At 51.6% G+C, this 12316-nt stretch overlaps 1 long non-coding RNA gene across 1 annotated transcript; it reads left to right on the top strand.

Moving 5' to 3' along the window:
* The first annotated feature begins 1234 nt into the window (after positions 1-1234).
* Positions 1235-3687, top strand: LOC140620518 (uncharacterized). The gene is made up of 3 exons (XR_012020275.1): positions 1235-1974; positions 2137-2292; positions 2531-3687. It is a non-coding gene; the product is annotated as an uncharacterized lncRNA (long non-coding RNA).
* The last annotated feature ends 8629 nt before the right edge of the window (positions 3688-12316 follow it).

Genomic DNA, 12316 nt, shown 5'->3' with positions numbered 1-12316 from the left:
CCATCTCAAGGACCTGTACCTTTTCCCTCTGCCAATTCTTGGCCTCTGGTCTCTGCAACATTTAAGTAACTTACCTCCTGCCATGTTATCTGTTTTTCAAGGTCAAACACACCCATGTCAGCCTTACCTTGCAGATCTTGTTTCTGTCCCAAACATGCTTTACCTCAGCCAGGTGGTAGGACCAGGATGCTGGACGTGGCCATGAAAATGCCCCTTCCAGGCAAGTCTACACTCTCTGCCCGTCTTTGGAGTTACAGGGACTCAGATAAGATCCCTTAGCCTATCCCCCACCAAATGGCTTAGAACAGGTGGCCTCATGTCTCGGCAAGAGGGAATCACACCTCAGACCCACCCCAGCCTAATGCCAGAGAACCTGAGCTTGTCCAGAAGAATCGTGGTAGCTCTTCCACACTCAGGCATTGTGCTTCTAAGGATTTTAACCATTGTCTGTAACTTCTGGTTCATCTCTGAAAAGGTGGGCAGACTGGCCTTTGGAATATCAGCAACTTTGAACTCATTCATGGAAGTACCTCCTTCTCCTCCCCAGCGTAGATCATCTGCACCAGGGAGGGCATATGGGTGTCCTTGCTCATGGCCACTGCTACTTATCAGCTGTTGCCTAGAGGTCCATGCTGGGAGCAATTCTGAGGCTGTATCTCAGTTCAGACAAAAAGAGTACTGTGGCTGATTAGCAATGACTGCTGGGGGCTCTAGGGGTGGGAGTGGTGGCATCATGAGTTTCCCATTCGTATGCCATCCAGCTGGCATTTCTATGCAGTTTGAACCACCCATTTTCTTAGTGTGTGCCTCTCTCCAGCTATATTATAACTCTTTTGAGGACAGAAATTGGGACGCAGACCTCTTTGAGTCCCCAGCACCAGGCACAGTGCTTGGCATAGAGTGGGGGCTTTTATAGACAAATATTGAAATACTCACTTAAACAGAACCCAAATTTCTTCTCTATGTTAATAAACCCCTAGGAGAGCAGACTTGTCTGGTGTTTCTCCTCCTTTCCCTGCAGAGAGCCCCAGGCATATGAGTGAACCCGCCTTGATCACTGTTGCTTATGTCCTCCTGCTGATTTTTCCCCGTCCTACTTGGACTCCTTTTATCTGCCCTCTACAAGTTAGAAGCCTCTCCTCCTAGGGTTTAAGACATGCACAAATAGTCGTTTTCTAATTCTGGCGTTGAAGTAGTTGTGAACAGGTTAATTTTCTACGATGACATCTCTAAATCGGGTAGAGGCACGGGTAGTTAGCAATTTGGGGAAACAACTGCCGAAAATTTATGTACATGCTAATAGAGTTTTTTATTACATACTTTTTAATTGAGTATGTGGAACAGGATGCTGATAAAATGGCAATTGTGATTCTGGATTTAGCTGAAATAATGATCCCAACTTCTTAACCATGTTGTGGTTAAGAATGAATCGACTATCATACAAATTTCAATGAGGAAATTCTCTTCCTAATGATCCTTCCATATTTAACCATCATTCACAGATGACTCAGCTAAATGAATCGATGGAGTTTAATTCCCCCCAACCTTTCTTTAGAGTGACTACTAACCAGCTGTCTTATCTCACAGAGTTCTTTCTGGTTTACTAAGAATCCACCAGATGGCTTAAATCCTATTCCCGCCACCCCCATCCCCCACTCAATGCAAGTTGGAAAGTGAGAGAGAGGGGCCTGTAACCAAGATGCTGTATTAGCTCTTGAAATGAGTTGTACTCATGCCTAAAGCTTTTAGCGTTGCTGTGGGTGTCAGGAAGTGACAGTTAATGCTAAAAAGGGTTAATCAGATTTAGTGGATTGCCATCCAAGTTTTATCAAATGTCAGGGTTTTCTCAATATGCTGCACATCGGCAAGATGAGAATATCATTGAGAGGAAAATTTATAGAATATGTCTTTGCTGATCCCAGGACACAAAGGGAGCTGTTTCCCGGGCAACAGACATGTCTTCAAGCTCACCAGGTTCGTGATGCTCTCTCAGCCTCCTCCCTCCCCCGACTTGTGGGTTTTGTCAGGGGCAGGACACATCCTTTTTGTCTGGGGTGGGTGGGTGGGGGGAATGCAGGGCTGTCCTGGCTGAGTTGGCCTGGGCTCCCAGCTGCCTCTCCTTCACCTTTCTCGCAGATGGGACAGAGAGGATAGTGGCTGGGCAGAGTGCGAGGTGGATTGAATCCAGCCCAGGAAGGTCATTACCCTCTTGCTCAACTGTAGATAAGTGGACTTTGGAAACAGATGGTGCCATCTGCAACCCAAATTATAGGAGGCAGATTCAATGGAGAGGTAAATACTACCTACCTTCTTTGCCAACAGATGGACAACCTTCCACTTATTTCCAAGCTACAAGATATGGTTTCAATTACCTATATTTAAAATTCCAACTGGGAATGGTTATATGAGTCTAAAAATAAGAAGGATGTGATAGCAAGTGAGAGCTTAAGTATTTAGTTAGGAGAAAGAAGAACTTTAAAATTAATGCTACTCATTAACCGTTTTAACCACAGATATTTTTTTTAACAAGGGACAACCAGAGAGAGGAATTTCATGACAACAGTCAAAAGGCCAGCTTTAAAGAAGCACTGCCCTAAGCCCTTCCGGACGTTTCTGAAGTGTACCAAACATTGACCATTGTTTCTTCGAACTTAGACATCGTCTTTCGAGGCAAAACTCTCTTGGCCTTTTGGTGGGTAGTGAACCTGCAACTATCCTGGGGCTGAGACGGCTATTCTTTATGCAAACACATTTCCTCTGCTAGGCTTCTCTCCCAGCCCACTTGCTGCCTCCTGACTGAGTTCTAGTGAATGTATGATGGGGAACAGTTCAGGGCCCAGACTTCTTTTTTTTAAAGAGTTTATTCATCGATTCATGAAAGACAGAGAGAGAGAGAGAGAGAGAGGCAGAGACACAGGCAGAGGGAGAAGCAGGCTCCATGCAGGGAGCCTGACGTGGGACTCGATCCCGGGTCTCCAGGATCATGCCCCGGGCTGAAGGCGGGCGCTAAACCGCTGAGCCACCCAGGCTGCCCAGGGCCCAGACTTCTAAGCAGTGAATGGCTCCTCTGTGCTCTTGTCCTCTTCTGCCAGCTGCACACAATGACAAGGCTCTAGGTGACTTTGGAGTCCTGGGACGGAAAGAGCTTTGGCCCCTTCATCACCACATGGAGGAGAGCCACCTATGGACCAGGAACACCCTATGGGTGACTGCATGAGCAAGACCTGTTGTATTTGATCTGAGGGACATATTTGGGTCTTATTGCAGCCTGGCCTAAGCTGGTGAATATACACATCATTTGGTAAATGGGAGTGGCATCCAAATGCATTTGTGTAACAAATGTTTGTTGAGTGTTATTTTGATTGGTTCTGGGGATATCCAGGCATATAAAGAGGATATGATTTCTGCCATTGTGGACTTGTGAGTTATGTGGGGGCAGCCGGATGAAACTCATGTCAATGAAAAAACATTACAAACTGCTGTAAGATCTATGAAGGAATCAGAGGGGGGCCGAGGGCACTTCAGATGGGGAATTCAGGGAAGTCATTTTCAAAGAGACAGTATTTGTGCTTCCCTAAAGGATGAGGAAAACCAGACCCACGGAGAGGGAAGCAAAAGTGTTTCTGGCAGAGAGAATAGCATGTGTTAAAGCTCAGAGGTGGAAAGGAGTGAGAGTTTTTGAGGGCTACACAGAGGCAGGGCTAGGACCATCCTGAACACTACAGACATTCCAGGTCAGAGCACATTACAGAGATCCAGCTGAGCAGGGGTGGGGCGTGGACTCCAGTGTTGCCAGCAGAGACAAACGTCAGCTATGTCTTGGAGTTAAAGGACCAGGGCTTATTGATGAATCGAGTTGGGGAGAAGAGAATAACTTTCAGATTTTAAGCATGAACAACTAGGTGGTTTATTTACAATGAGAGAGAGAGAGAAAGAGGACAGAGTGGGAAGAAAGCCAAAGTTCAGTCTTGAACACATTAAATTAAGATGTCCCAGAGATATTCTTGTAAACATGCCAAATAGATAGTTTGAAATATGAGCCTGTAACTCAAAAGGGAGCTTGGGCTTTTGATGCACTTCTGAGGCCGTCAGTATGTGACTCCAGCTATGGGAATGTGCACAGTCCCCTGGGGAGAAGCTACAGATGGAATAAAGAAAGAGCGGGACCCAGCCAGAGGCACACTCCCATCTGAGGACATGCAGAAATGTGGAGCCACCAAAGGTGACAGAGAAATGGAGAGAGAGGGAACTCTGGACACGATGGTATCTTCGAAACCAAGACAAAACTGCAATTTCCAGTAAAGGACACTTTGTTCCTCTCTAAGGACTGGAAAGGATGGCACCAGGACACCCAGAGCAAGGGGTGGCTGGGTAGGGGATGAGAGTGTGCAGGAGGGCCAGAGGATGAGGCTGGAAGGCCTGGTGAGCCCAGGGTGAAGGAACTTATTGACCGTGATAAGGATTTTTCATGTGACCCTCTAGCCAATGAGGAGCCAGCAATCTTAAAACATGGAAGTGAGCAGCTCACACCAGTGATTTTGGAAGATCGCCTTGGCAGGCATGGAGCAGGTAGGTACATCAAGGAGGGCTGAGGGTAGCAGCAACCCAACAGTTAGGAGGGTGCTCTCACCGTCCAGATGGAAGGTGATGGGCATGGGAAGTGCGACGGTGTCAAGGAAGACAATGAGGCCAAGAGTCAGCATAACCTGGGTTCAGCAGGGCTTGGGGTGGGGTCCCAAGGACGCAAACACAACTGACATTGAAATGGGGTACACTGTTGAAGCTGTAACCCCTAGAACTTGATTTTAGAGGATCAAACATCAGCTCGAACACCAGAAAGTAATTTCGAAGTCAGCCAGATTCTTTGCTTATACTTTCCGTTCCTGGGAATGGCGCTCCAGTGCATGGGGACGTGTCTCTAACGCCTCCTTCCTTCTATCTGCTTGGCTCCCATGCTCCGGGCCCCGGCATCTCTCCCCTTGCACCTGTCTCTACAGCCACTCCGTGTGCCTGTCCCACCTCTTTCCTACACTGCAGCGCAATGCAAACCGCCTCACAGCACTGGTTGGCCATGCAGAATGTTCCTCAGGGAAAGGAAAGAAAGTGGTTGCTCCAACCAGAATCTAGGAGTGAGACACGCTGTCCCAGCAAGTGAGCAACAGAGCGCCACTGCTCACATGTCCTCTGGGTAGAGCAGAGGAGGCTCCCGGGGACAGCTGGTCCCGCCACATCGGGCACAGGGGCCCACGGAGAAGACAACCACTCTTAGCATTTTCTCATTGTTCACCTGCGGCCAACAAAACGGCTGCAGGAGAATCGCATCCGCAGGAAAAAGCCCAACAGGATGCCCGAGAAGGTGTTTTGCATCTTTCTGCGGAAGCTGCTCCCTGTTTCAAGCTGCCGATGCTTGGCGGAGAGGGAGTTGGTGCAGGAGCCACGCGGTCCCCAGGCTTTCCGGACAGGGGAGCCCATAGGGAGCAGCACCGCCAGGCCCGCATCACGCCGGGGAGCCCAACTACGGGCTCATCCCACGGGGAACTGTGCACCTACCCCTCGGGAAGATCCTTGGAAGCTGGTCCTTGTGAGCAGAGACGTGTTACCAGGAGAAGAAAGTAATACAGCACTTCTGTGAAATCACAAATTAGCACGCCAGTGTGGAAATAAGATTTTAGAATATCGAGCTGCTACAATGAAGGAAAGAGCAGAAAGTCTGCGTTGTAATCACTTGCCAAATTGGAATGAAGCCTTCGTCTTCACGGGAATCAAAAAGGCCCACGCGCCGTATCAGTGGAAAAACTTCCTGCTGCCAGCCGTCGGGGCCTGTGATAACGAAGCCTTATGAAGTATGTGTGCGTGTTTGTGTGTGCGCGTGTGACCAGATTTCCACTTTATTACAGAAATAGGAAGTCAGAGAGGTCTCGGGTCCTTGTTGGTGATTGCTGGTGTGTTTGAATAAACTGCAATTTTGTTGATTTAGTTAACTCTGAAAAGTGCATCGCATTTTTAAAGAACTCTCAGATCATCAACACATGCCACACTTTCAGAGCTGTAATGAGGCATGATTACAATGGGATGAGAGTGTGATTTTTAATATAACCTTAAACGGATGTGTTCAAGAGCGTGCCATCCCTCCTCAAAATCATCACTTTGTGAGTCTGCTCATGTTTTCCAGCTTCTGTGATTGCTCAAACAATTGTTTGATCTGGTGTTTGGAGCCATATTATTTGAAACTCCAGAAAATCATTCTTGTGGCTTCCCAGCCATGCTTCATTTTTTGACCCTAATAGTAGGGCTTGGTTTGATCTCCTACTGAATTTGCAGCCCTGGTTCTGAGTGACTCCCCCCCCCCCCCCGCTTTTTGAAAGTCATTACCATCGAAGGCGAGATGGTTGAGAACAGCAAGGAAATGCAAAGGAACGGTTTGTCTTATCCTCCCAAACTTGGAATTAAGGTTTGGGTTTTTTTCTAAACAATTGTCTTTGGGTTGAAAACCAAAAAAACCATGAAAACATGCCTGCAGACCTCAATCTATCATGAAGGATTATTAGGAATGAATGGACGGATGAAATTGACAAGCAGTCAGTGTCTGTCACGTGTCCTTTGTTATGGGTCCAGGTAGGTATTGGGACCCGCCATCGGATAAGCAGTGGCCATTGATCTTCTGGAGTTCTTAGACTGATGAGAAGATAGATAGACCCACTTATGGATAAGCATTGTGGGACATGCATGTGGGCTGTCTGGGGTGGTGGTGGTGGGCATGGGCTGGGGTGTGAGTGCTGGCAACCCTCCCATGGAGCCAAATCCAGCCAGGCAGTTTATCCAAGAGTCCCAGCAAGGCCAGTGGCGGGGGCCTGCCTTATGTGCGGGGCTCCCAGAAATGTTTTAATTTCTTTTAAAATCAGAAGGATGTAACCCAGCCTGGAATGTATTCATCTATAGACACATGCAGTTGTAAAATATAACTTTTTTTTGGTAAAATATGACTTCTAATATTTCTTTGAAAGGAATCATTATCTCTCTTCTCGGGGGAAGGGATCCATGAAGGCAAAAGTGCCTCTAGCCCAAGAAACGCATAACGTGGGCCCGCTTCAGACCGATTCTCTGAAGTGATGTCTCGCTGTTGCCCAAATGGGGCCAAGGCAGCCAGGCTCGCGGCCTCGTGCAAGGACAGTTCCTGCTTGGTGACCGTCTGGAGTCTGTCCACTCCTGGCACTTGACCCTTTGCTCCTGGGGTGCTGGCCATCGAAAGCTCCTGGTACAGAATCAGCAAAGTGGGGCAGGAGAGCTGCTGAGCAGAGAACTGACTCGTTGTTTGCAACCGAAAGAGAGAGAAGCCCCCAGAAGTCAGGTGGGGATCAGGGAAGACGGCAGGAGAAAGGGGGGTGCTGTGGTCACCAGGGAGCTTAGCCAATGAGAACCAGAACTGAGCTCCAGAAGGCAGCCACTTTGATTTTTCTTTCCTGAAAAACTGGGTTTAGGGATGTGGGAGAGGGGACCAAGTGCACCGGTTCTCCCCGCCCGCCTTCCGACGCGTTGTCCCAAATCACTAGCGCCGACAAGATGTGGTCAGGCCATCCAGGGCCAAGGGGAGATGCTTGCAAGGCAGGAGTCTCCCATTTGGGGCGAAGGGGGTGGGGTGTGAAGCACTCTCTCCCCTGAGTGTCTAATATCCTGGAACAAGAGTCTATACACGCGCGGAAATCCGGCCAGGGGCTCAGACCCAGACAAGGCTCCGCACACGGGCCAGCTGCTTTCTCTGGGAGGGACCTTCGGCGGAGGATGACAGGCTCCTGCTGACACTACTGTCCTCCGGCGGCTCTCCCCTGCCAGTCACTTCTTAATAAAGCCTGTCACCCGGAGATGGCGGGATGCTGAGCTCCTGCTGCCTCTCTTCTCTGCACCTGGCCTTCTTCCCATCATCGATGTCGGACTCGGCCCCAACAGCTCTCTCCCCAGAACCATAGGCCTAAGAGCTGGCGAGGTGGCTGATTCTGGTTTCTAGGCCCTCACCACCGTCTGTTCCCCATTGTCCGAGTTGGGCTGCTCACCCCCTTCCAGGGAGTGGGGAAGACGTCAGCTTCATGCTCCTCCTCCCTGATGTTGGCTAATTCCTGAGCTCCTAAGAGAACCCAGCTATTTGCTAGTAGCAGTTCTTTCTTTCTTTCTTTCTTTCTTTCTTTCTTTCTTTCTTTCTTTCTTTCTTTCTTTCTTTCTTTCTTTTTTCTTCTTTCTTTTTTCTTCTTTCTTTCTTTCTTTCTTTCTTTCTTTCTTTCTTTCTTTCTTTCTTTCTTCTTTCTTTTTTTAAAGATTTTATTTATTTATTCATGAGAAACACACACACACATAGAGAAAGAGACAGTCAGAGAGACAGGCAGAGGGAGAAGCAGGCTCCATGCGGGGACCCCGACATGGGACTCGATCCTGGGTCTCCAGGATCATGCCCTGGGCCGAAGGCAGGTGCTAAACCACTGAGCCACCCAGGCTGCCCACAGCAGTTCTTTAGAATGAGAAGATGAGCCGTGCAGGGAGGCGAGCTGGGGGTGACATCGCAGGCCTTCTGTGTGGTCCAGGCGGGGCTGCTCTGCACAGGTGCATCTGTGCCATCCATCCCACAGGGCCTGGGGCTCAGGAGGGCCTGTCTGGGCTGTGCTGCTCTCCTGCTGCTGCCTAGAAACTCTTACTACTTTTTGAACAAGGAGCCCCGTATTTTCACTTAGCCTGGGGCTCTGCGAATATGTAGGGGGCCCTGGGTCTTGGGCAAGATGCTGAGAACAACAGCAAACCCCATGGAGCAGCGCCAGGCCCTGTTCTGACCTCTGTGTGCATCAACACATCTCACCCAGAGTCTAAGAGGTAGTTCCTGGGCTTTATTGTTAGTTCCATCTTACGGATGAGGAAACAGAGGCACAGAGAGGTTAGGCCCCTTGTCTAAGGTCACAGAGCTAGGGTGTGGGAGGACGGGGATCCCTCCAGACTGTCTGTTCTCGTGGCCCTACATCTCGGAGCTGCCCTGGCAGGAACTTGCCCTCCCCTGAGTCTGTGCCTCTGGGCCCAGACATTCCTGGGGTTCTTGTGGTAGCAGCACTCTGCTCCACCTCTGGGGAAGGGTCCTGCCGCCTTTCCAGATGGTTCTGGTGCACCAGTTCATTCCCTGAACCCAACGGAGTGGGGTCTTCTGACCCAGCCAGGTCAATCCAACTTTCTCCTCTGAGAGTTTTCCCCCAGAGCAGCAGCAGCAAGCGGCCTCCCACGTCCCAGTGTGGACCATGAGATCCTGCGAGCTAGACACTGGTCTGTCTGGTTCCCGCCCCAGGCACACTGGCTCAGCTCCTCCTCGAATTCCATGCTCCTCCCCATGATTCCATGGCTCTGAATCAGCCTGAGCCCCTGCCTGTGTCTCATGACCACAAGACCCTAACGGTGCAGGGTCGCAGGTGCTCCTTGGCGGCACGGAGACGATGCCTGCCCCCTGGTTGTGGTGACAGCGACGCTTGCTTCCTGCGGGGCGCAGGCCTGACACACAGTAGGTACTCAGAGGAAGGTGGTAGTAGCCATTCGAGCTGAAAGTTAAGGAGTCTGTTCTTCACGTTCTGGAAACTTGGCGTCTTCACGGTGTTACTGGGAATTCGTTCTTGCGGCTGCAAGGAGAAATTGCATGTTTACCATACGCTCAGCTGAGGATCCAAAGGAGCTCTTTATTCTAAAGCGAAATGAGCTTTCATCTTTGACAGGCGTCTTTTTGGTAATGCTGACATCTTTCTCAAGCCGCAACTTCCTTCAGAATCTCTGCGAGCAGCTCGTGAATGTGATCCAGGTTGGCAGAGGCAGCCCTTCAGCTTCTCCAGCGGCTGCCAGGAAGAGGTGCTGCAGCCCGGGCCTCGCATGTCACATCCCAAACACCGCTCGATTGTCCCATTTCCCGCCTGCAAGCCCCCCGCCCTCCTCCCAGAGCGTCATGTATGAATGTAAAGGAAATGAACGGTCTGCCATGGGCATGTGTTGATGCTCTGGGCTGAATCGGGCAAGTCTTTAACAGGTTTTCATTGAAAAGAAGTAAAATGATTCCCAAAGAAGTAGCATTCACAAGTCCTCATGAAGCTTCCAAAACCAGATCATTTGTGGTGTTCAAATCCGGGGTTGAAGTTGATGGCTGGAAGGCCTTCCCAAGCTCCCACTGCCCGGTGAGGGCCAGCCGGGGACCCAGGGAACCCAGCAGGACCCACCTGGCCTGCCTCTGGTGCTCAGTGTCCTAGTTAAAAATCCCTCAAATGTAGTCCTTCCTTTCTTACCCCTGCCTGTTCTTTTTTTTTTTTTTAATATTTTATTTATTTATTCATGAGAGACACAGAGAGAGGCAGAGACACAGGCAGAGGGAGAAGCAGGCTCCATGCAGGAAGCCCAACGTGGGACTCGATCCCAGATCTCCAGGATCAGGCCCTGGGCCAAAGGCAGGTGCTCAACCAATGAGCCACCCAGGCATCCCAACCCTGCCTGTTCTTGAGGATTCACCCAGAAACCTGTGTTTCAAAGAAGACAGAGCAGGCAAATACTAAAAGGACTTCAGGGCAGATGACTCTTCCGGGCAGCCCAACAGACAAGAAGGGACAAGCAGCACCAAGAAGCCAGCAGCATGTCCCCAAAGCGTAAGGGAGGTCCTGCAAGGTGGGGTGGAGGGCGAGTGGTCGGGGCGAGGCGGGAGCAGGGCCCTCCACAGCCTCGGCCCATCCGCTTCCCTGCAGGCCAGTGGGATCCTCCGGGCTTGAACCTTGTCTTCGTCTTCAGCAAAATCCCCGCATGGCAGTTTTGTCTCCACTTTCTTGAGCAAGCAGAGCTCAGCTGTCGGCCCTTCCTTTGACCGAGTGCGGCGGCGCCCGGGGCGGGAGCAGGTGCCTGGGAGCTGGGGCAGCTGCAGTGGCAGGTGCAGGGCGGCTGGGAGTCCCGCAGGGGTGGGGGCCGTAGGGGGACAGCGCAGGCCTGGTCCTCTCCCTCCTTACTCAAGGCTACCGTCGGCTCAGACTGCACTGCGGGGACTCGGCTCAGGGTCTGCGGGGAAGTCGGCAGAGCTCAGCCGGGGCTGTGGAAGGGGCGGCCGGGCATGGCGATGGGCGGCGGGGCGGGCAGCAGACCCTCAGGTCCACGCTCAGCAATTCTTTTTTTTTTTTTTTTAAGATTTTATTTATTTATTCATGAGAGACAGAGACAGAGACAGAGAGAGAGAGAGAGGCAGAGACACAGGCAGAGGGAGAAGCAGGCTCCATGCAGGGAGCCCGACGTGGGACTTGATCCCGGGACCCCAGGATCACATCCTGGGCCGAAGGCAGGTGCTGAACCACTGAGCCACCCAGGGGTCCCCTACGCTCAGCAATTCTAAACCAGATCCTCGGTGGCCATCTGGAGCTTTCTTTCAATCTTCCGATCTTCGAGGACCTTCTTGATCAAGCGGAAGCTCCAGGACGTGTCCTTGCCAACAGCAGAGAGCCTGGACACCTCCTCACACCTTCTTTGTGCATCAATCACGCGGGCCGGCCCCGGGGGCAAGCTTAGAAGAATGTAGGCAGAGCAAGCCCATGTCAGGGCCCCTGGCCGTGCCCATCGGGTCTTCCCGAGCCCTGGGGGCTGCAAGGTCCCGGTAGAAGGCAGCCCCCAGTCCTTCTAACCAAGCCCTGCTGGTGTTTGTTTCGAGAATGTCGAATAGGAGGGAACAAAACTGTCACCCTTCCTTCGTGCTGTTTCCCCTGGGAAAGGGGAGCACCTGTGCCCACTCAGGACACGGTGTCCTTTGGCAGTGCCTTGCGATTCAGAAGGTGGAGGTGAGAGCAGATCTTTTGTGCTCCCCCAGGAAAAGGAGGCCAGGGCAAGATGTGCACAGTGAAAACTGGGCGTAGACGGGTCGGTCGCAAGGCCTCTGGTAAACTGAGTGAAAACCAGAAGCAGAGGAGCCCGACCTCTCGGCTTAGTCTCTGGAAGGACTTCGTTGGGGGTGGCCGTGGGGGCCCAGAACGTGCCACTGGGTGTTCCAAGCCAGAAGGAGAGCCGGAGGTCACTCTTCGGGGACTCCATGAGCCATCGGAGGGAGAGGGAGAGATCCAGAAGCTCGGACCCCGCAGTGGAAGCCCCGGAGGGCCGGGGGCCTGGTGCCGCGTGGTCAGGGCCCTCCGGCCAGGAGAGGAGGCTCTCAGATGCGTGCAGGCCGCCCCTTCCCCACGAGGCACCGACCGTCAACAGTGGCCCCTTCTCTACCAGCTGCCACCTCACCCAGATGCCGGTGCGCCAGGGCAGGAGGCAGCAGAAGCCCCAGACGCGGGGTCCTCGCCCC

Source organism: Canis lupus, chromosome 29 (assembly GCF_048164855.1).
Source record: "Canis lupus baileyi chromosome 29, mCanLup2.hap1, whole genome shotgun sequence".
NCBI classification, from domain to species: Eukaryota; Metazoa; Chordata; class Mammalia; order Carnivora; family Canidae; genus Canis; species Canis lupus.
Note: the sequence above shows the minus strand (reverse complement) of the source record. Positions and strands in the feature narration are given on the sequence as shown.